General features: G+C 32.6%; 1 protein-coding gene across 1 annotated transcript in view; it reads left to right on the forward strand.

Annotated features, from left to right (window-relative positions):
* Positions 1-2,523: 2,523 nt before the first annotated feature.
* LOC6039093 overlaps positions 2,524-21,960 on the forward strand; it is a 70,465-nt gene continuing 51,028 nt past the window's right edge. The window contains exon 1 of the mRNA XM_001848710.2: positions 2,524-2,688. The gene's annotated coding sequence lies outside the window, so the exon portion shown is untranslated. The remainder of the gene's footprint in view (positions 2,689-21,960) is intronic.

Here is a 21,960-nt window from a genome sequence, read left to right on the forward strand (position 1 = left end):
AATTTTAAACGTTCTTCTTTCTAATGCTTTGTAGATCAAAAATTGGTTGAAAAATCCCGTCTAAAGGCGGGGTTGGGTTGTAGAGTGTTAAAGGTGAAACGGTTATCCCAGGCACGTCCGAATTTTTAAAAAGCAATGTCCTGGAAAGAACAATAAATAAACAAAGTTATTTGTGTTATTTTTTGCTGACCCTGAAAAAAAAAAACCATTGAAAAATGTTGTTATCAAAAAGATTAGTGAATTTTTCGTAATACCTTGAACCTTTTTGGTTATTTGTTGTTGATATTTTCGATTAATTTTTTGTATTTTATTTTTAATAATTTACTGTAATGGTACACTAAATAACATATAAAATCATTTGATATGTAATGTTCAAATTATTTTTTTAAAAGACCTTAGATAACATTTTATTTGATCTTTCATTTTGACTAAATGATAATTGACTTGTCAAACTAAATTTGTAAAAAAAGATATTGATAGCAAAGTTGAAAAAAAGACAGAATGTTTCACTTTTCAAAACATATTACTGAAACTTCGAAAAATCGAATCATAACCCGAAAAAAATCGCTTTTATTTATTTTCTTATTTTAAACATTAAATTCTGTGACCCAGTTTTATTCAAATTTAAGTTGTTGACTGCCTTTTAGCATACCGAATACATTTTCTCAGCATTTCAACACCGCCATTTTAGCCGCCATCTTGGATTTAAAAATTCTAAATCATTTTAGAGAATGTTTGGGGTCATATTCAAGCTCAACAAAATAAAAAATACAACGAAAAAAAATGTAGGGGAAGGTGGGGCAAGACGACCATACGGGGCAAGAGGAACAATCGCTCGTACGGTCGTAATTTTTACAATTTTGATTATTTCCAGTATGAGGAATTGTTGCTAGCAATGCAATTAGCTGATTCTACTACCACATAACCGCCAAAACGACGTAAACGCCACGGGGCATATGATTTAATGAAGTTTTTTCAAAACCTTTGTTTTCTTATAATATATGAAAAGTACAAAATAAGGCTTAGGGTTCGTTTTAAGACTCATTTTATCAAAATGCTATTTTTCCTAGATCAGTAGTGTTCCAACCAATGACTTGCACCTATTAGAGAGTATGATTTAACTTTTGGTTATTTTTGTTGAGAACTTTTAAAAAATCTTGTTCAGGTGGGGCAAGTGTACCATATGGATTTTTAGTATGGAAAAAATTACGAATTGCTGCAACAACATATTTTATTGGGAAATAAATACATGAAAGTACTTAAAAACTGATGAACAATTGTTTAAAAAAATTGTCCATACAAAACATAGTGATATTATGAAAATTTACTATTTATCATCTTAATAATATTTTTTTTCGTGAAAACGATACAATTTTTAGTAAAACATTATTATTTAGTCTAAAAATGGAAGAAACCATTCAAATACATTCTAATCTGATGTATCTAAGTGATAACAGTTCAATTGTTAGCAAATTAACATGTTTTTTCATGCATTGTTCCTCTTGCCCCAACGGGTTGTTCGTCTTGCCCCACTAGTTGAGTAGAACGTACGGAAAATCAATTTTTTTTTAAATCAATTTTTTACATAAAAAACTGGATTTTTTAAAAACTTGCTCTGACAAAGTCTTAGTCAAGACCTAGAATAAGATGATTATTATAAAATCCGACAGATTTTTTAACTTTTTAATGGGTTTTAACAAGCATTTCCTTAGCTTGTTACACTTGCCCCACTTTCCCCTATTTTCGCGATTCGATTATCCGAAGTGATTTTTTCCGAGGCCTTTGGATAATCGAGTCTGGACTGTATAATAACAGCCAATTAACCATTAAAATTGAGTAAAATGGTGAATTCAAATTGGAAAAAAAAACAATCTCAAAGAAGACTTTTTGGGTAATAGAAACTTTTACACTCCAATCTGAATTCTGAGGTTATTTTTCAAAAGGTTGTAACCTTGCTTGAATATTTGGCCACATTTGCGTCCTATTTCAAAATTACCTTAGAATTGTAGTTTCTTATTAGATTCTCAATGTTGGTATTGGATATAATATGATTCTCACGAGATTTTTCATTAAAATTATTTTTTCAAAACTTAATAAATAAGGCAAATAGAATTTGTAACATTGTAACAATCTTACCTTAACTTAGTACAACTTCACCTTGCCGTCAGACAAATAAAATCTGTGCTTTTTCAATCAACTCATTAAACCACATTCTTAAAACCTTCCACCGGCATCTGAATGGCCAGGTGAGTGATTCTCGCTGCATATTACTGAACTGAGAGTAAACTCTCATTCTGTTTTTGTTTTCATTCCATGTTCTACTAGAGCGAGGCAGAAAACCTAGAGTGCCATGCGTACAGCCAATGCATTTAATCCGTAGCAAGCGGAAGGGAGTAGGAAAACGCCACATGTTTTGACATTGTTTACAGAGAGTGAGCGTGTTTTGATAGTTTGACGAGAGAAAAAGTTTACGTTTCTCTCTGAGAGGCTCCACCACACAACTGATTGCCGGATCATTAGCCATTGCCTGCAAATTTGCCTTCTTTTCGGCCGAGTGCGGGGTTTACGTCGTGTTTTGCTTGAAAAGTGTTGCGGCTTTGAGGTGAAATTTTGGTGTGAAATTGTGGAAAATTTGGAGCGCGAAACACGTGTTGTGAAGCCGGTGAGCAGCTGGAATTGTTTTATAAGGTAAGTGGGAATGAAAAATGTGTATTTTCGATCAAAAATGGAACTAAAACATGGTTAAAAAGAATCCTTTTCAACATTGTTTATGGAGGTTTGACAATAGATAACTCCAATCAAATGATAAAGAAGAAGATTGATTAAGATTGATTTCGACAGAAATGCTGATTTTGAGTTGAATAATATCAAATGGGATAAAATTAAATGAAAAATGTTCATTTGTTGACAAAAGATTTCAACTAAGTTGTCAGATGCTTCCATGGCCGCCCTGACTGAAAAGTCCGTCGGACGTCCGTCGTTTGTCGTCCGTGCAATCGTACGACGTCACACGACAATGTCGCGCGACTTTCGCACGAATGTCAGACGTTTTTGCACCAAAATGTCGTATTTGTCGTACGATCGATAATCGAAATCGCTCGACATTGTCGTACGACATTCGACGGATGTCGCACGGTTTTGTTATTTAGGATGTCGTACCTTTGTCGTGTGCTGTCATTTCGGAATTTTGAGGTTATTTTGTAAATAAAATTCACTTTGTTGAACTTTTGGATTATTTTTATTCATTTTTAATAGTTTGCACTAGTCTGGCACATTGTTTTGAATTATTCACTATCACTGTAGCCACAGCTTTCCTAATTTCGCTCATTGGCGACTGATCCGGTTGCCCTCGATTCCGCTGGACTTTCCTAGGTCTGTTAAAAGAAGGAAATACAAACCGACTTCGTTTGGTTCGACGATGGCCAACCGCTGTGGGAAGGGTTCTGCTTGTCTACCCTGCCAATGTTCAAGTGCTGTAATTCGTCCACCTCCATCGCCTTCACCTGGAGGATATTCTCGACCGAAAGTATCTCCAGGAAGAAGAATGAGTTCTTGATAATGGCGCTTTTGCCATTCCGCTAGAAGTTCAACACCACCAACGCACTTTCATTGTCCTTCTCTACTTGCTGGTTCCCGTCCAGCAAAAAGCACTCTGGAACGAATCAAGAATTTTAGAATTTTAAGATACCTATTATGTGTTATATAAAATATTTAGAGTAGTGCAACAAATATTAAATTTAAATTAATAGCCATGTATTTTATTTTATAGAATTATAGACTTAAAAATATATTAAGGATTAGAAATTTAAAAATTTAGGATGTTAAATTTAAAAAAAGAACCTTCAAAATATTTACACTTTCAAACATTTTAAAACTTCAATACACTCAAACCCCGATGGTTTGACACCAACTGTTGTCAAACGAACGGGGTCACGTTTTAGTTTGACACCCCTTTTACACGGAGTTCACAAACACTACTAAACGTTTGTTTTGAAAGTGTGCGTGAGCGCCGTGTAAAAAGTGACAGTTCGTCACTTTTTAGTTTGACTTTGACCAACCAACGGGGTACAAACTAAAAAAGTGTCAAACGAAAAAGTGACCAACCAGTGTAGTATATTAGAACTCGAAGAATTAAAAAAAAAGATTTTATTGAAATTTAGAATATTAGCAATTATTTTGTACAATTAGATTTTAAGAGTTCTGTAATGCTGCGAATTTAACAATCCAAGAATTAAAGAATTCTAGATTACTTTTACAAAACAACCAATGAGCCATGGGTTTCCTATGTACATAGGACATTTTGAAAAAGTAAGCGAGAATTGAAGAATTACAGAATATAATTAAACAATTAATGAATTTTAGAATTGTGGAATTTAAGAATTGTAGAATTGAGAATTTCATAATTTTAGAATTTTAAAAGTTTAGAATTTTAGAATTTTATAACTTTAGAATTTTAGGATTTTAGGATTTTAGAATTTTAGAATTTTAGAATTTTAGAATTTTAGAATTTTAGAATTTTCGAATTTTAGAATTTTAGAATTTTAGAATTTTAGAATTTTAGAATTTTAGAATTTTAGAATTTTAGAATTTTAGAATTTTAGAATTTTAGAATTTCAGAATTTTAGAATTTTAGAATTTTAGAATTTTAGAATTTTAGAATTTTAGAATTTTAGAATTTTAGAATTTTAGAATTTTAGAATTTTAGAATTTTAGAATTTTAGAATTTTAGAATTTTAGAATTTTAGAATTTTAGAATTTTAGAATTTTAAATTTTAGAATTTTAGAATTTTAGAATTTTAGAATTTTAGAATTTTAGAATTTTAGAATTTTAGAATTTTAGAATTTTAGAATTCTAGAATTTTAGAATTTTAGAATGTAGGATTTTAAAAATTAAAGATTTTTTTAATAAAAATTTAAATGTTAATATTACTTATTTTTAATTTTAAACTTTTAGAACTTTACAATGTTTAAATTTTAGAATGTGAAGATGTTGAGGAGTGTACAATCTTATAACTGTAGCATTTTAGAAATTAAAGAATTTTTGATTTATGACATATTGGATGTTTAGAATTCTTGAAATTTCGTCATCCAAATGCACTCCTGGCACAACTCCGCCAAAACCACTACTCACCAGTTCCATTGATAACAATTTTTGGCGGATTGGGGGAGTTTTTTTTATTTCGTCCTCCTCCACCTTTTTATTACTTGACGTTTCATTCTCCTCTGCAAGGAGGATTGCTTCCGCGATCGCTGACCGGTTACTTGCCCTCCCATTTTCCGGCATAGCCCGCCGGGTTCACGACACTTTCCGTCCGCCTTCTCCTCCACCGACCGAAATCTGGAACAACAGAAACTTTGATTAGATCCCTTGCTCATTCCGGCCGTAATCGGATGACGTGAACTAATGGCACTGACCGGATGATAAATGTGGTTGCATGTATTTACAATGACAAGATCGGTGCCATGCCCGGTATCGAACCATGTTTCCACTGCTGGGCCGGTACTCGGCGAATGGCATCTGAAAAATAAACAAAGAACAGTGCCCAATGCTCATGAATTAAAATAGAAAAAAACTAACTACTCAAACAAACTTACTTTGTTTTGCTCCTATTTGATTTATTTTTTTCAACACTTTTAACTAATTCTTGGATCCAGTCAGAACATGTTTTTGCTTGTCAGAGTACTTCCGTCGACATCGCCAAATCGTCAATCTGTCAAAAAATTGATGCGAAAAACGGTGTCATGCATGTCGAGCGTTTGTCGTCCGTTTGTCGTACTTTCGACCAATCGATATCGAAACGGTAAAATCAAAAGCGTGCGACAACTCGTACGACGTGCGACATTTTTCAAACAGGGCGTCTGGACAGAAATTTCGTTTTGATTTGTCTGGCGGAGAGTGAGTTACCGTTACAGTGAGAGGTGAAATATTTGGGACAGCTGTACAAAATTTAGCAAAATATTATAAAATCAATTTCGAGATTTCCAAAAAAGTGTCCACGTGGTTTATGGATGGTCCTATAAATGAAGGGCTAGATTTTGAGTTTGATTTTTTCTTAATTTTGTTTATTAATGGAAAATGAAACTGAAATTTGAAATATTTTTCAACATCAACTTTAAAAAACAGCCAACGACCTTACATGCATTTGGACAGTCTTAATTTTTAGTGAAACTTAGAGCAATACTTATATTTTCTATTTGTTTTTTTTTGTCAGCAAATCGGCAAAGTTAGGTTTAAACATCAATTTATTTGAAGAAATTTTATAGAAACTTTTGGGATTTTTTTATGTAGCTTGACAAGATGTGGCAGCTACTAAAAATCATTATTTGAAATTTTTTTTATCAAAAACATGAAATAGTGCATTCCATAATAAATTTTTGTATCCATGTTTTCGAATAAATTTACATCTGGAGTTTTTTTGAAAAGGTCCAATAAACCAAATTTCCAGTTTTTTGCTTTTTGGGTTTTTTTAGAATCGCCTTGAGTCTGGGGTATTGAAAAACACCCATAAAGCAAAAAACTGGAAATTTGGTTATTTGGTCCTTTAAAAAAAAAACTCCAGATAAGGTATTTACCTTCATAAAAAAACACAACTGGGCATCATAAACTGGTGCTAAAATATGTTTATGTTGGTAACTGTGTCAACATCTATAAATGTTATTCCCATAGCAAATTTTTTAGAAAATTTACATTACATTTTTGAAATAGAAGAAAAACATGCAAAAATATGTTTAAAATCAAAAGTAACATGAAAATGAAAATATCTATGCAAGCCTAATTCGTTTAGGGAATGGCAATAGTTTTATTTAACATAGTAAGAATTGTTTTGAGAGGGGTTTTTTTTTTCTAGAACAGAAAATATTCTTGCCGGAACTACGTATATTTTTTATAATTTTTAAATTGTCATTAACTAAATTTAATTCAAACTGATTCCATAATGATGTTTGTATAGACAAAAAAACACGTAATTTTCGAGCAAAATACACATTTAAGACGAGTTTTTAACACGATGTATCTTTTTTAAAGAGCAAGTTAGCACCATACTCTCTTTGAGAAAGTTGTAGAGCACCTTCCAGAGCATCAGATTATGAGTCCGGTTTTAATATAGCGTTAAACGTGAATTTTATAAATATCAAAATCCAAAAAATAGGTTTTTTCGACAAAAATGCTCATAGAAAACTGATTCGCTTTGCGCACAGTGAGGACTAAACCAATCGTTCCCAAACTTTGGGGAGTTGTTTAGGACCCGCTAAATTTGGACTTAGGACTCCCTAAATTTGGACTACTTCATTTTTTACAATCAAACAAATAACACCGTAGTGTTTGATATTTTTTTAGGACCACACGCACAGACATTTGCTCAGAATTTGATTCTGAGCCGATATGTCCACGTAAAGGTATATCTTGGAGGCTTTTTCAAAATGTTCAATTTTTGAGTGATTTTATACCTCACCAGTGTGAGGTGAGGAAGGCAAAACTCTAGAAATGATTCACTGAAATATTGAATTTAAATGGATTTTTCAGCAATTGCCATATTTATCTAACTCGCTAAACCCATTCACGAAATATTCTATCAGAGCTGGTTCTGCCAGAATTCTGCTAGAACGGTGAAACATTTCTGCTAGAATGCTGTAAGAATATCCAGCTCTGTGAGAACTCTGCTAAAATCCTGCTAGGACATTGTGACCTGAAAACCTTGTTAAAAAAGAACGACTTGTGCTGGAGAAATCTTGTTTTCGCAACTTTCTGCATAAACTACTAGTAATAAAAAAATGGCTCTGAAATGAATTTGAATAGGTCGACGTGAAATGCAAATTTAAGTCGATGGTATTTTATTCAATAACTTTCGTAAATTTTCTTTAATTTTGCACTGCCAAATATTTTTGGCACTTCTGCGGAATAAAACAATGTGAATGATTAAAATAGTAGTTTATGCAACAAGTTGCAAAAAGAAGATTTTTTCAGCACGTGTCGTACATTTATCCAACGAGGTTCACCGAGTTGGATAAATACGACAAGTGCTGAAAAAATCAAGGTTTGCAACGAGTTCCATACAACATTTTTTGCATTTCTGAAAACACCCATTGAGTGAAATTATAAGTCGAATGTTCATGTACTTTGTCAATAAATCGTTTTAATCAAAAAAAATGTTGAAAAGTATTACTTTTCAAAACTAGTGCTGAAAAGTTCAACTTTTCAGCATCCATTTCAGTGCTGAAAAGTAGAACTTTTCAGCATTTGTTTTGAAATGTGTTTTTATTCGATTCTGTTATTTTTAGTAGATAAAAGTAGGCTGTTTCGTTACGCGAGAATGACAGGAAAAGTAGGAAGTTTCAAGACGGAATTGCAAAAATATTATTATTATTATTTGGTTTTGAAACACTGATAGATGTTAAAAATCGTTTAACCAGCACAGTTAACGCTAGCGCTTGCTAGGTTAACGGAGACACAAACCTTCAAGCGTTAGTGGGCAACTCTTTACAGTGCTGCCATCTACACTGGTGAGCTAAACAATTTCAAGATGTTTCCAAATTTTCCCACATTGGCGCAGTCTGTCTTCCTTTTGAAATGCATTTTCCGCCTCTCAGCCTAACCAAAAAAGTTTTCCCGACCTGGTTCAAGCACTTTCGTAGTCCACATTTCAGGTTAGAATAAGGGAAGGGACTAGGCTTCTGAACACACATATTTCAGTGTAGTCACTTTTTCGTGTGCTATCGACTACACTTGAAGCACTTTGTTTTTCTCTTCCTCTCTTTTTTCGTTTAATATAAAAAGCTGCCACTTGCAACCTCTCTCTCTCTCTCTCTCTCGACTCTGGAAGCCTTTGTTGAGTGGTATATCGTTTAAATGGACGCGAAATTTAAACACCCGGAGCACGCTAATATGTCACGAAAATTATGTTTCAATTGCACTCCGGTCCCCTCTCCCCCTGCGGGAGGGATGTGAGTAAAAACGAGACTGTTTTTTTTTGTTGCGTTCAATCACGACGATTTTTCACTTTAACCGTCACCACGCTGTAGCACGTGTGGCAAAACGGTGGGTGGCTGGGTGGGCGTTTGAAAAATGTTGCTGGAAATTGAAACGAGCTTTGTTTCGGACGGGTATGATTGGATTGTGATATGCTTAACACACCTACACATTTAAAATGCAATACCAGCACGATCGCGTGATAAAGTTTATTTTTCGTGTACGATTTTTTCATGTTTTTAAATATTTTAACGCAAACCGCTTAGCGGTTACGTGTTATTAATATGACAGGTGAAATTTGTGCCGTGCGTGTGTGTAGACGTGTGCTTTTTTCGCGTTGAAACTGGCACCCGCTGAAAAGAGTCGGCCACAACCTTGTGACGTTTGAAACGAAGTGTGGTGTGTCACGTGTCGTGACGAAAAGGACATTTTTGAAGTGATTTATAGTTCACCTGTAAATGAATTTTAATCAATGTTGGGAAACCCCTTTTTATTGCATTTTTTCCAAATTAAATTTTGATCGCGTCAATGACAGTGACAGTTAGTTTAGTTTATATTTTAATGTTTTGAAAAATAAGTTTTTCTCAGTGTCATCATTTTCATCATTAGATAATGGCTGAAACACTTATTTAGCACATTTTCATAGGATGAGCAACTCTCTACGAAATCGGCTGATTTCGACCATTTTAATTTTTTGTATTTTTTGATTTAATTCAAACTTTGTGGGGGCCTTCCCAATGACCAAATAAACTATTTTGCGTCATTGGTTCACCCATACAAGTCTCCATACAATTTTGGCAGCTGTCCATATAAAAATGGTATGTAAATATTCAAACAGCTGTAACTTTTGAGTGAATTTTCTGATCAATTTGGTATCTTCGGCAAAGTTGTAGGTATTGTTGAGGACTTTTGAGAACAAAAATAAGTACACGGAAAAAAAATTGCAGATTTTTTTATCAACTTTTATTTACTTAAACTCAATTTCCCAAAATACGTATTTTTTTATTTTCGAGATTTTTTTATATGTTTTAGGGGACAAAAAACCGCAACTGTTGAGCCATTGAGAAACATGGTCAAAAAAATCTGCCGCCGAGTTATGATTTTTTGAAAAAATAGTGATTTTTGGAAAAAGTCGAAGTTTCATGCAAATTTGCAATCAAAAAGTACTTTGCAGATTTTTTGATAAAGAGCTCCGTTTTCAAGATATAGCCACCGAATGATTGATTTTTGCGAAATATTTGCAGTTTTTCAATTTTTAAAAATAGTGACCGTGAGTGACCATTTCTAAAAATATTATTTTTGAAAAGTTCAGAAAATTCGCTATAAAATTGTCTGAGAGACATTGAAGATTGGACCTCGGGTTGCTGAGATAGAGCCGCGTTAAGAAAAAGAAACACGAAAATTGATGTTTTCAAAATCTCACCAAAAAACACACCATTTTCTAATGACGATATCTCAGCAACTAATGGTCCGATTTTCAATGTTAATACATGAAACATTTGTGAAATTTTTCGATCTTTTCGAAAAAATTGTTTGAAAATTTTTAAATGAAGACTTGCATTTTAAATGGGCGTAATATTCAATGTTTGGCCCTTGTTAGTTTTGATTTAAAAATTTTCAAAATATTTTTTTTCGAAAAGATCGGAAAATTTCACGAATGTTTCATGTATTAACATTGAAAATCGGACCATTAGTTGCTGAGATATCGTCATTAGAAAATGGTGGGCTGCTTGGGTGAGACTTAGAAAACTTCAATTTTCGTGTTTATTTTTCATTAAGCCGCTGTATCTCAGCAACCAGAGGTCCAATCTTTAATGTCCCTTAGACAATTTTATAGAAGATTTTCTGAACTTTTCAAAAAAAATATTTTTAGAAATGGTTACTCATGGTCACTATTTTTTAAAATTGAAATACTGCAAATATTTCGCTAAAATCAAACTTTCGGTGGCTATATCGGAAAACGGAGCCCTTTATCAAACAATCTGTAAAGTACTTTTCAATTGCAAATTCAATTTTGCATTAAAAAATAATGTCAAACTTGTTTTTGCATGAAACTTCGATTTTTTCCAAAAATCACTATTTTTTCAAAAATTCATAACTCGGCGGCAGATTTTTTGACCATGTTTCTCTATGGCTCAAAAGTTGCGGATTTTTGTCCCTTAAAATATATAAAAAATCTCGAAAATCAAAAAATACGTATTTTGGGAAATTGAGTTTTAGTAAAAAAAAAGTTGATAAAAAAATCTGCAATTTTTTTTCCGTGTACCTATTTTTTTCTCAAAAGTCCTCAACAATACCTACAATTTTGCCAAAGATACCAAATTAATCAGAAAATTCACTCAAAAGTTACAGCTGTTTGAATATTTACATACCATTTTTGTATGGACAGCTGCCAAAATTGTATGGAGACTTGTATGGGTGAACCAATGACACAAAATAGCATATAGCACCCCACAAAGTTTGAGCCAAAGAAAAAAAATACAAATAAAATCCATTTCCGGTTTTGGTACAGAATTTCTCAGGATAGACCTGACTTGGATATTTTGAAAAAATAAAAAATAAAAACAAATGAAATTGCGAATTCCTGTAAAATAAAGAAATAACGATTTGATTTAAACAAAAAAATAATCAAAAAAGTCGAAGGTTGTGTTGGCTGTTACGGCCAATTTTAAACTAACAACTTTAAAATTTAAATTAAATTCTGCATAGGAAACCTATGACTTATAAGATATTTTGAAAATTTAATCTAGAAATGGGTTATAATAGATAAATCATTACTTCAGTACCAGTTGTTACTTAAGCAAACTCTTCACTCTGGGGCAAACGATTCCTCGAAAATGTAATAAAGACGACCTAAGGGAATAAAACTTCTAAGCAATAAAAAAGCCCTAAACACAATCTAATAGTTTGTAGAAGACGCCATATTGATCAGAAATACTCTTATGCGAAACTTTAAGATTTATGCGATGACCTGTGAATTTTCCGGTACTATTTTTTTTTTGAATTGAAATACGCAACTTTTGGCACCCAAAAAAGTATGGTAGTTTAGTTAAAGCAACCGTAGTTTTTCGTAACAAAGTTGTTTTTTATCCGTTTTCGTAAATTTCTGTTTCTGAGCGCGACGCGTTTTTTTCAGATTTTTTTTTTTCAAAAAACCATACTTTAGATAATGGATATTTGCAATTTTTGTATTTGTTATGAAAAATATTATAAGGAATCAGGAATACATAGGGTATATGGCCCTATTTTGGACCTACTATGCAAAGCGTCAACATATTTCGCATTGTTTTCATCAACGGTCTAACTAATTTGGCTCGTTTCAGGATTGTTTTGTGCCTTAATTTATGCTTAACAAAGTGTACTATTGAAATTTGGAAATAATTTAACCATTTCATTGTTATAAGCATTTCGAGTAAAACATTTTTTGGATGCTTTTTGGACTTATTGAATGTATTTTGGAGACATCGCTGAACCTATTTTGGACCTACACTCTGGTTGGTTGAAATTTGGACAACTCGAATTGCGGCGTGCGGTGGCAACACGCACACTTACAGAAACTTGGTTTGATAAACCAAAGGGCCTATCCACGATTATAATTTGGAAAATATTTATTCCAGAAATTAAATAATTATGATAAAACAATGGATTTGAATTTGAAAACGTGTTTTTATTATATTGAATGGAAACTCACGCTTCTTTAGCAGGTCTCTGTCCTATTTACAATTTGCGTATTCTTACGAACTAATTGTTCAAGCATTAGAACATATAAGACAACCCGTTATTAGTCGCAATAAAACACCTTAACTTAAAATGAAATGAATGAGAGAGATAAATACACAATACATAACAAGTTACAATAAAAAAAGGTTCTAAATTTTACGCAGAGCTTAAGTTCAAATATTATTAAACAATCAAGAAATTTTAAAGGGAGATAATAGCTTGTAACTTGATGTGAAACTTTCTCATCTGTCATGTTAAACTTTACAGTTGCTTGACAAAAAGTTTAACTACATGTTGCACTTTTAAAAACAATGTAATATTTGAAAAAATCCGGGTTCGCAACGACTGATCATTTTTAGTAAACCCCCTGAAGAAGGCCTCAAAATAAAGGCCGAAACGTCGGTGAAGTAGAGAAAATCTGTTTTTCTTTTTCGACAAGACTGCTCGCCAAAACCAGAAAGGTTTGAAAAAATCTTTGTTTGAATACCAGGGTGAGTTTGCTTTGTTAAAAGCAGATTTGAAGTGTTCAAACATTATTTTTACTTCGAACTTACCATCACTTAGGTTGGTGATATAATTTTTAATAAAATCGTTTAAGTCAATATTTAGTTAACTAAGTTTATAAGCTTTTAAACCTATATAAGTTTTAGGTAAAATTGTTAAAAATTCAGAACCTTGCCCGAAATTCGTTGAAACTAGTTTTGTTTATTAAATTATAGATTTATATTACATGTTTAACTGAATTCAAAGAACGAATCAAAAGTCTTCACATTTTATATGAAATTTGCTTTACTGAAAATGCCTTTAAATTCGGAGATTTTTTTTTAAATTATCTTTCAAAAACAAATAATATTCAATAAGACTTATTATTCACAAACTTATTTTACCTTTTCATGACACTTGGAGAAGATTAAAATAATGCTATTTATCAAAATTTTCTCAATTATTGTTAACTAATTTTTTTAACTTTTAAAAATTTCATGAAAAGTTCTTCATGGGGTACTTTGAGCACTTCTCTACCACGGTCAGTATGATTCCATACCATTCCGTACGTATTTGATTTGTACTCTTCATTTTGCGTAAAAATCTCAAACCTATCAAAGTCACCCAAATTTACGGTAATCAGATATGTCTCAAATCATAAACTTCATAAAGTTAAGATCGCACCTCTTTTGCTATTTTTTTTTTCGATGATTTTTATTTTTCTAGCTGGTTCAATTGTGTTTCTAACATGGTGCCAATTTTTTCCATATGAATATTTCTCTGATTAGTTTGCAATAAGTCGTAACAGCCATCACGATCTCCGACACTTATTTGATTTTTTTCTCTGAATCAAACCAAATTTTGTTTGTTTTTCAGTAAAGATCATTTTGAAGTTGTGGATTTTTTATTTATTGTACGTAAATTGATCGAGAGCTGATCGAAAAATTGATTTGTTTATAACTAGCTCTTAGGATCTTTTTAAAACTAACTCAAGATTTTTTAAATTTAGTTCATACGACTTTTTCAAAAACCAAAACCACTCGTAAGCAATGTTGACAGCTTCTGTCACGGTGACAGCTAACGATTAAATGAACTAGACCCTTTAGGTTTTTCAATCGTTTCCCCTTTAATTCCAACAGGGTAGCCAGTTTGCATGTTTTTGAAGCAAAAATTAAAAATATATGCAGCTAAATTGGTGATAATTATGTTAAGACAAAAATAAATCAACATCAGTTTAAATTTTGGGATACTTTGCAATCGGTCCTAACAATCATCTTAATCTCTGTCATCAATTTGCATTTTTATCGTTTAAAAAAACATATTTTCGTTGTTTCTGTTAATCATTTGCATTTTAAAACTTAGATTTCTTTCAAATAATTACAGTTAAGAAATTCAATTCAAAATATTAAATTAAAAATTATCAATTAATTTCAATGAAATATCGAAATAAATTGATAAACTAAACTGGCAACACCTTGTTATACATGTGTTGGTGATAGCCTTGAACCGACGGCAAAGTAGGTCTAAAAACTGATCCAACGCGGCTGATTTGAAAAAATATTTTGATTTGTGTTTTTTTTCGATAATAGAATAGTTATTTCAATGGTTTAGTAATGAAAAACATAAAAGAATTAAATAAACAACAGTTACATTGCTCGGAAACCGAGCAAAATTGCTTGGTGTCAGTGCAAAACAGAAAAAATCATCAAGGTGTCGCGAGCCACATCTGATAAGCAACGAGGCCGGAATTTTTGGACCTAATCGATGTGGTAGGAAAATGAAAGGAAGTTCGAATGGCGTTGGAAAAAGTGGCTGAAAAAGCGGTAATAATCAAAAATGTTAACATTTTTGGAAGAGGTAAGCTACAAAACGATCCAGCTTACACTTTCTGTTGGTTGGATTTAGTGAATTCGTACTTTAAAAGCCTAAACCACCTCGATTAATAAAAATAGGTCCAAAATAGGTACTAGGTCCAAAATAGAGTCATATACCCTATTTTCAGACATGAGCTCTTTGGTCCCGGGTCTTTCAAATCAGCAAATTCAATTTTCCTAGGACATTTTCAAATATTCAGCTCGTTTTTTTCGGACATTATAAAAGAGCAATTCCAGCTCAAATCAGGATTTTTTCTGGTACTTTTGTACCCGACCCTTTCCGATTTCAATGAAACTTTATAGACATGTTATCCTAGGCCTATATAAGCCATTTTTGTATATATGGAGCCAATTGTACTCAAAAATGACATTTGAGAAGGGCGTAATTTTTTTAGATATTTTTGTATTCTGTAATTAAAAAAATGACTGTATCTCAAAGCCGTTGCATCGTTTCAAAAAGTGGTCAAAGACAAACTTGTAGGAAATTGGACGGGAAAGAAAAGAAAAATAAACGCCACTTCTATGGGATTTTTAAATTTTTATGTTTAAAAGTTAAATTTAAAGGTGAAGTCACGATTTTTTTTCGTTCAAAATTTTTGAGGAAATAGCCTAAAATGTTACAAAAAGACTCACGAAAAATGCAGAATGGTATGTCTCTCCTGAAAAAATACAAAAATCTTTTACTAAACCTGTTTTTTTGAAATGTGGTCTAAACGTCAAAATTTTCAAAAACCGATAGTAGGAATCGATTTTCCAGACAATTTCACATAAAAGTCTCCATATTGACCATTGTCCTAAGTCCAATCCTTGCGAAGTTACAGCGGTTTTAAAAATAAAAAATGTTGAAAAACAGCTTTTTTGGTGACTTGATTTTTCAGTCTCGAAAATATTTTTACCGGAAAGCTCTTCCAATTTCCCATAAGTTTGCCTTTGACAGCTTTTCAATTTGACCTGTTTTAATATTGACGTAAGATGATTTACTATCCAGATTTTTACCACACTGAAAAAAATATTTTGTTTTCAGTTATGAGCAATGCAATTAAGCTTTTATCTGTAAGCCCATGCATCCAATTGAAAAGCTGTCAAAGGTAAACTTATGGGAAATTGGACGATACCATTTCTCATAATTTTGTTGGCACACACATCCACACGCGAGATGAGAGCTTAACTGCTTAACGAAAGTCGCCATCAATATCTTTTCACTTGCGCTAACGTTTTCAAAGCGCTTAAGATATGAAACTGCTTCCAACTACCGGCAACATGTTCTTTTGAACATTAGTTAGTGACTCACTTGAAAAATAATCCCAAAACATGTAAATAATTAGCAAGCGCCATCAAAAAAAAAAAAAACAAACGCGCCAAGTCTATTGACGTTTGACTTTTGACGACCCATTCCAATCGAAGGCTGAAGAAAACCGAACGAGAAGCGAAGGCTAATAAAGAACGTAGGGTGGCCACCAACACCACCAACAGCGCCTGTTGGAGTGATGCCAGTGATGCCAGGAAACTTTCTCTATAAATGCTACCGCTCGTGAGTGTTCGCTTAAAATTTCATCACAATTGGCAGCACTAAGCAGGTCCAAAAAGAGTGCTGGAAGAAAAAAGAATTAAGCTGAAAATAGAAAAGTGGGCGTGGCTCAATGCATTCTAGTTTGATTAAAATAAATTTGGGAAATATTTTTTTCAAATGCTTGTTAAAAGAATAGAATTACTTTTATTAAAAGTGAATATAAACAGAAATGTTCACAAAAAGTTGCTCTATTCGTTAATGTATTCCAGATTATCCAGCATCATTCAAACGCTACCGCTTATTAGGCTTAAAATGGGCATATTTCCCCTAATAACCTTTCTTTTGGAACGTGGCTCTATGAAATTGGTTCATTGATTTGGATAGATTTTTGTGAATATGCTTTCATTTTCTTTAATATACTCATGGAATAACTTACTTAAAATTGGTGCAAAATTCAATGTTTAGGGTCTATAATTTGAATACCAAATAAAATATCTACCGGAAAATTGTTTGTTCCCATCAGCCAGCTCTTCCCAGCATGAATGGTCTCCCTGTTGTTTCTAGTTTCTAAACTGCTTATCAAACAAGTTTCCAACAAACAGCCAAGTTCGGCCCAGAAATTGCTCTTTCTCCTCCCACCAACCCTAAAAGCTAAGCTGATACTGTCCGATAAGCGCGGGTGGGCCAAACAAACAACAGTCACTCGCCTTTTGTTCGGAAGTGGTTTTCAAGTTCAAACAACACAGAACAGAACAAAGATCCGAATTATGTTTGCCGGCGGTGCGCGCGCCGCGTTGTTGTCTTGTTCTCAATTTTTCGCCGCGCACAATTGTTGGACAAACAAAATTTTCCACTTGGGTTTCCGCTGAACTTGAAATATATTCATGAGATTTATTTATGGACCCTCGCCACCACCACCCACCGAAACGTCGGTGGAGCTTTGTTTTTGAGGAAAAGTTTACCTCTCGGGAGTGAGAAGTTGTTTGATGTTTTCTGTTGAATTTTCGAGTGTCATTTCGTTAACCTAATTGTGACTGCTTCTGGGATGAAGGGCGGGAAAGTTTCTTGGTAAAGTTTGGTTAACCAGTTTGCCGTGTTTCTGATGAAAGACTTTTGGTTGCTTTAGGGGTTGGAATCATGAGTTACATTTATTGGTAGATTTGTCTCATCAATAATAGTACATTATTCAAAGGGCTCTTGAAATAATTTTTCCCTTCAAGTATCAAATTAAAAAAAAATCAATTTCCTCACATTTAAGACTTTAAAAATTTGTTTCTGGGTCTTAAATGATGTCATTAAAATTGATAAATAATAGTTTTTTTTCTAAAATTTAAATTGTAAATCGGTCGGAGTATTTTTTATATTTCTGGAGTTTTTTTTAAAAGGACCAATAAACCAAATTCCCAGTTTTTGCTTTTTGGGTGTTTTTGAAACCGCTTTGAGTAAGGGGTATTGAAAAACACCCAAAAAGCAAAAACTGGAAATTTGGTTTATTGGTCCTTTCAAAAAAAAAAAACTCCAGATTTGCTAGTTTTTCTTATTTATTTCCTTCGAAAAATGGAGTGATAATCCAGTTTTTGCAATCGTATTGCTAATGCACAGTCGGAATTGGAAAATTAAGTCGAACTTGAAGTTTAACCCTCTAACGCCCAGAGCTGTTGGCTTATCGTAAAAATAGTAAATGGCTTAATTTTGGTACAATAATGCAGGAAATACTTTACTTTGACCCACAAACATCGAATTGGGGCAAAAAGTAGAATTTGAAGTGGTGCACTAGAGCACCATCAGGAAGATGAGCAACTTTTTTTAAACCACAAAATCTCATTTTCTTCAAATCTATTGGTTCATTTGTTTGAAAACGCTTTTTCAGGTTTCTTTGATTGGCTCATTCAAAACACACAAACAACAATTTTCATGAAAAATGAGGAAAATAATACAATTATCGGTCTAATAACAATGTTTTGTCTTGTTTATGAATAGTCAAAACGTTTATAAACTTTTGTTTTGATAAAAATAAGCTTTTTCTGTAATTTAGAAAAAGTGCTCCTGAATGTTTAGTTGCTCATATGCCTTGGTGGTGCTCTGGTGCACCAAATGAAAAAGGTTGAAAAACACTTAAAACCGGTCAAACTCACAATGTTATTCACAGGGGTACTTGTCCAAGGTTCAAATGATAGCAAAACATTTTTTGTTTCATAAAATTTTGTGCTTGGTATTTTTTACGGGCTTTCGAAAACAGGTCTTATTTATTTCCCTAAAATTGGCCCATTTTTGTTTACATTTCACACTGTAACTTTGCTTATGCTTAACCAAATTTGATGAAATTTGGGAAGATGTTAGTATACATTCTACATGAACACCTGCAACTTAAAGCACCATGAAAAGTTGTGTCAGTTCCGAGATATTTGAGTTCAAAGTTTTGGTGCTCTGGAGTAACCATGGGCGTGAGAGGGTTAAAAAAAATGTGCGGTTTTGGAGCTTTGGTGCCTTGGAAAGTGATGTTGCAAATGAGTAATCCTCCCTCAAAATCGATGCCGCTGAGCTCTCTTGAACTAGATATAAGAGCACAGAGGCATCGACATGTTGACGCCGAGTCAATTTTTTTTTGTAATTGTGTTTTTTTGGAAACAAAAGAAATCTCACTCACTCACCAGTGATGCTGCAGATAAAAGAAAATAAAAAGGAATATTGTAGGATTTTTTTTTGTTTTCTATGTCTCAGACGCTCATTGTCAAATGTCAAAAATCATACAATTATGAAATTTTCTGATCTCTCTGAAAATGATACTTTTGTTTTTTTTTATTCAATATCCGTATCAATTTTTAAATAGGACGAATCTGTAGTTGTAAACAAACAGTCTAGTTCCCTGCTGTACCTAGTGTTACAAAAATGATAAATCATATACTTTTAAAGTTATAAAAATGAACAGTGTTTAAATCACGAAAAGTAAACTAAAGCTGAAGAGCCACAGCTGACCACTTATTATGTAAACCAAATGTAATTATTAAAAGAAAGATTCAATAAAGTATATTTAATTCAAAAAAAAAATTCTAGTTCCCTGCTCTAGTGACAGTTCACGTTGAGTATGAAGTGATAGGCTTCTTGTTTACATCTAGGGACTCATCACAAAGTAATAACACCACAGAGTTACCACTGCCTCTTGATTTTTGGTTCAACTTTGTGGTACATCGCACGCCCAATACCAGTAAACCTTAAGGAGCCAAAAAATAAAATGACTTTTCTTGGGACTGGTCACTCTGGGTTACTCTGTGTAATATTTTTCTGGAAGATATCAGAAAATTTCGTAAATGTTTCTTTTTTTTAGATTGAAAATTAGACCATTTGTTGCTGACATTTTGACATAAAAAATGGGGGACTGTTTGGCTGATACTTGGAAAACTTCATTTTTTTTGTTTCGATATTTCACATTTTTACAGGGTTAAATCTTACCAGCCAAACACAGATCAACAATGTAGAGAATTTCATTGATATTTAAAAAAAATCTGAGGTGGATATCGTTGAACGCAAATTACATTTATTATCTAAGGGTCATAATTTGATTGTTATGGTGTCTTTTAATCAAAATGGTGTATCTTACCAAAAAATCACAAAAGTATTGATTGATTCTAAATATAGTTTTACAAAAGTTTTTTTCGGAGAATTTTTTTTTAAAGTCACATTTTGTTTTGCAAATGCATATAATTACTTGGTAAAAAACTGTAAAGCTTAAAGTTTGCCATTTTTGTGTGTCTGTTTTACATCAAAAATTGAAAAATAAAATTGAAGGGTATGAAGTTTGTCAGAATCGAGTTTTGTGATAAAAATCAATTAGATAATAAATATTTTTTTAACACTATTACTATACTATACTTATAATTTTGCACAAGAAACCAAATGTTTCAGAAAATCCCTACTCAAGATACAGGTTTTGGAATATTTGCAAAGCACTTTTCTATGGACATGAATCTATGAATGTAGACTAGGATGCCCAGAATATGGGACTTTTTTTAAACCTCGCTAAATATTGTTTCTTGAGCAATTTGGGGATCTTGGTCAATTTTGAGCAAAATCATCTAAAAAACAAAATTTGCGCATTGGTGTTCCAAACTGAACTTTGTCTGGAAAAAAAAAATGAAAAACTATATGAGATAGAGGAGGGTAAAAAAAGAGCGAACCGGTCAAAGAGCCGGTTCTCTAAAAAGAGCGAACAAACCATGGCTCACGAAAAATGAGCCGCGGTTTTTTTTTTGAAATTTCAGCTTTTGAACCGTTTCAAGACGGAATGTTTTTTTTATACTTTTAGAATTTTCTATGTTTCGAAAAATAATTCATTGAATTTCCAACATATTGTAGGATTAAATTCGTTTTAAGGAGTTAAAATAGTAGTTTATGCAACAAGTTGCAAAAATAGGATTTTTTCAGCACGAGTCGTACATTTATCCAACGAGGTTCACCGAGTTGGATAAATACGAAGAGTGCTGAAAAAATGAAGTTTTGCAACGAGTTCCATACAACATTTTTTGCAATTCCGAAAAGCACCCATTGAGTGAAATTTTAAGTAAAATTTCCATGTATTTTGTCAATAAATCGTTTAAATCTAAAAAAATTTGAAAAGTGTTGCTTTTCAAAACAAGTGCTGAAAAGTTCAACTTTTCAGCACCCATTTCAGTGCTGAAAAGTAGAACTTTTCAGCATTTATAGTGAAAAGTGTTGCTATTCGATTCTGTTATTTTTGGTACAGAAAAGTAGGCTTTTTCGTCGTTCAAGAATGACAGGAAAAGTAAGTAGTTTCACGAAGGAATTGCAAAAATGTATTTTTTCAATGCTTATAAATTAATGCCAAATTTGTCAAAATTGTCGCACGGTTTACTATTTCGAAAACTTTAAATTAAAGAAAGGTTAAGGTGAAGCCGTTGATCATTTTCGAAGAAAATTGATCATCACTATAAAATATCCTGTATTAAATTCAATTTAACGAATTTCTGCGTCAAAATGAATCAGCATAGGCCGGTTGTTGCCTTCTTGAAGCCACTGAAAGATTTTTTTATCTAAAGCAATTGTGTTTCAAAATTTATATAATTTTGTGGTACAATCATTAACGTCCTAGTTGGCAATCATTAATAAATGACGATTTCCATAACTTTACAAGGAATGGGATAATCGTTACCAAAAGGAATCAGCATGTGTAGGGCACTATTCTAAACAACTTGTTGAAGGAATTTTGTCAAAATATTGAAAGCGACGCAAAATTTATATCTTTGAACGAAAAATCATGACAATGATGGAAGTCTTCATGTTAAAGAGGGGCTAGAACGCGAAATTTTGAGAGCAGAATCGATATATTTCGTTAGGATTCTATTGCATCTTTCTCATAAATATTCACCGCTTAAATGTTTTGAAATCCATGT

Source organism: Culex quinquefasciatus, chromosome 2 (genome assembly GCF_015732765.1).
Source record: "Culex quinquefasciatus strain JHB chromosome 2, VPISU_Cqui_1.0_pri_paternal, whole genome shotgun sequence".
In the NCBI taxonomy this organism is placed as follows: Eukaryota; Metazoa; Arthropoda; class Insecta; order Diptera; family Culicidae; genus Culex; species Culex quinquefasciatus.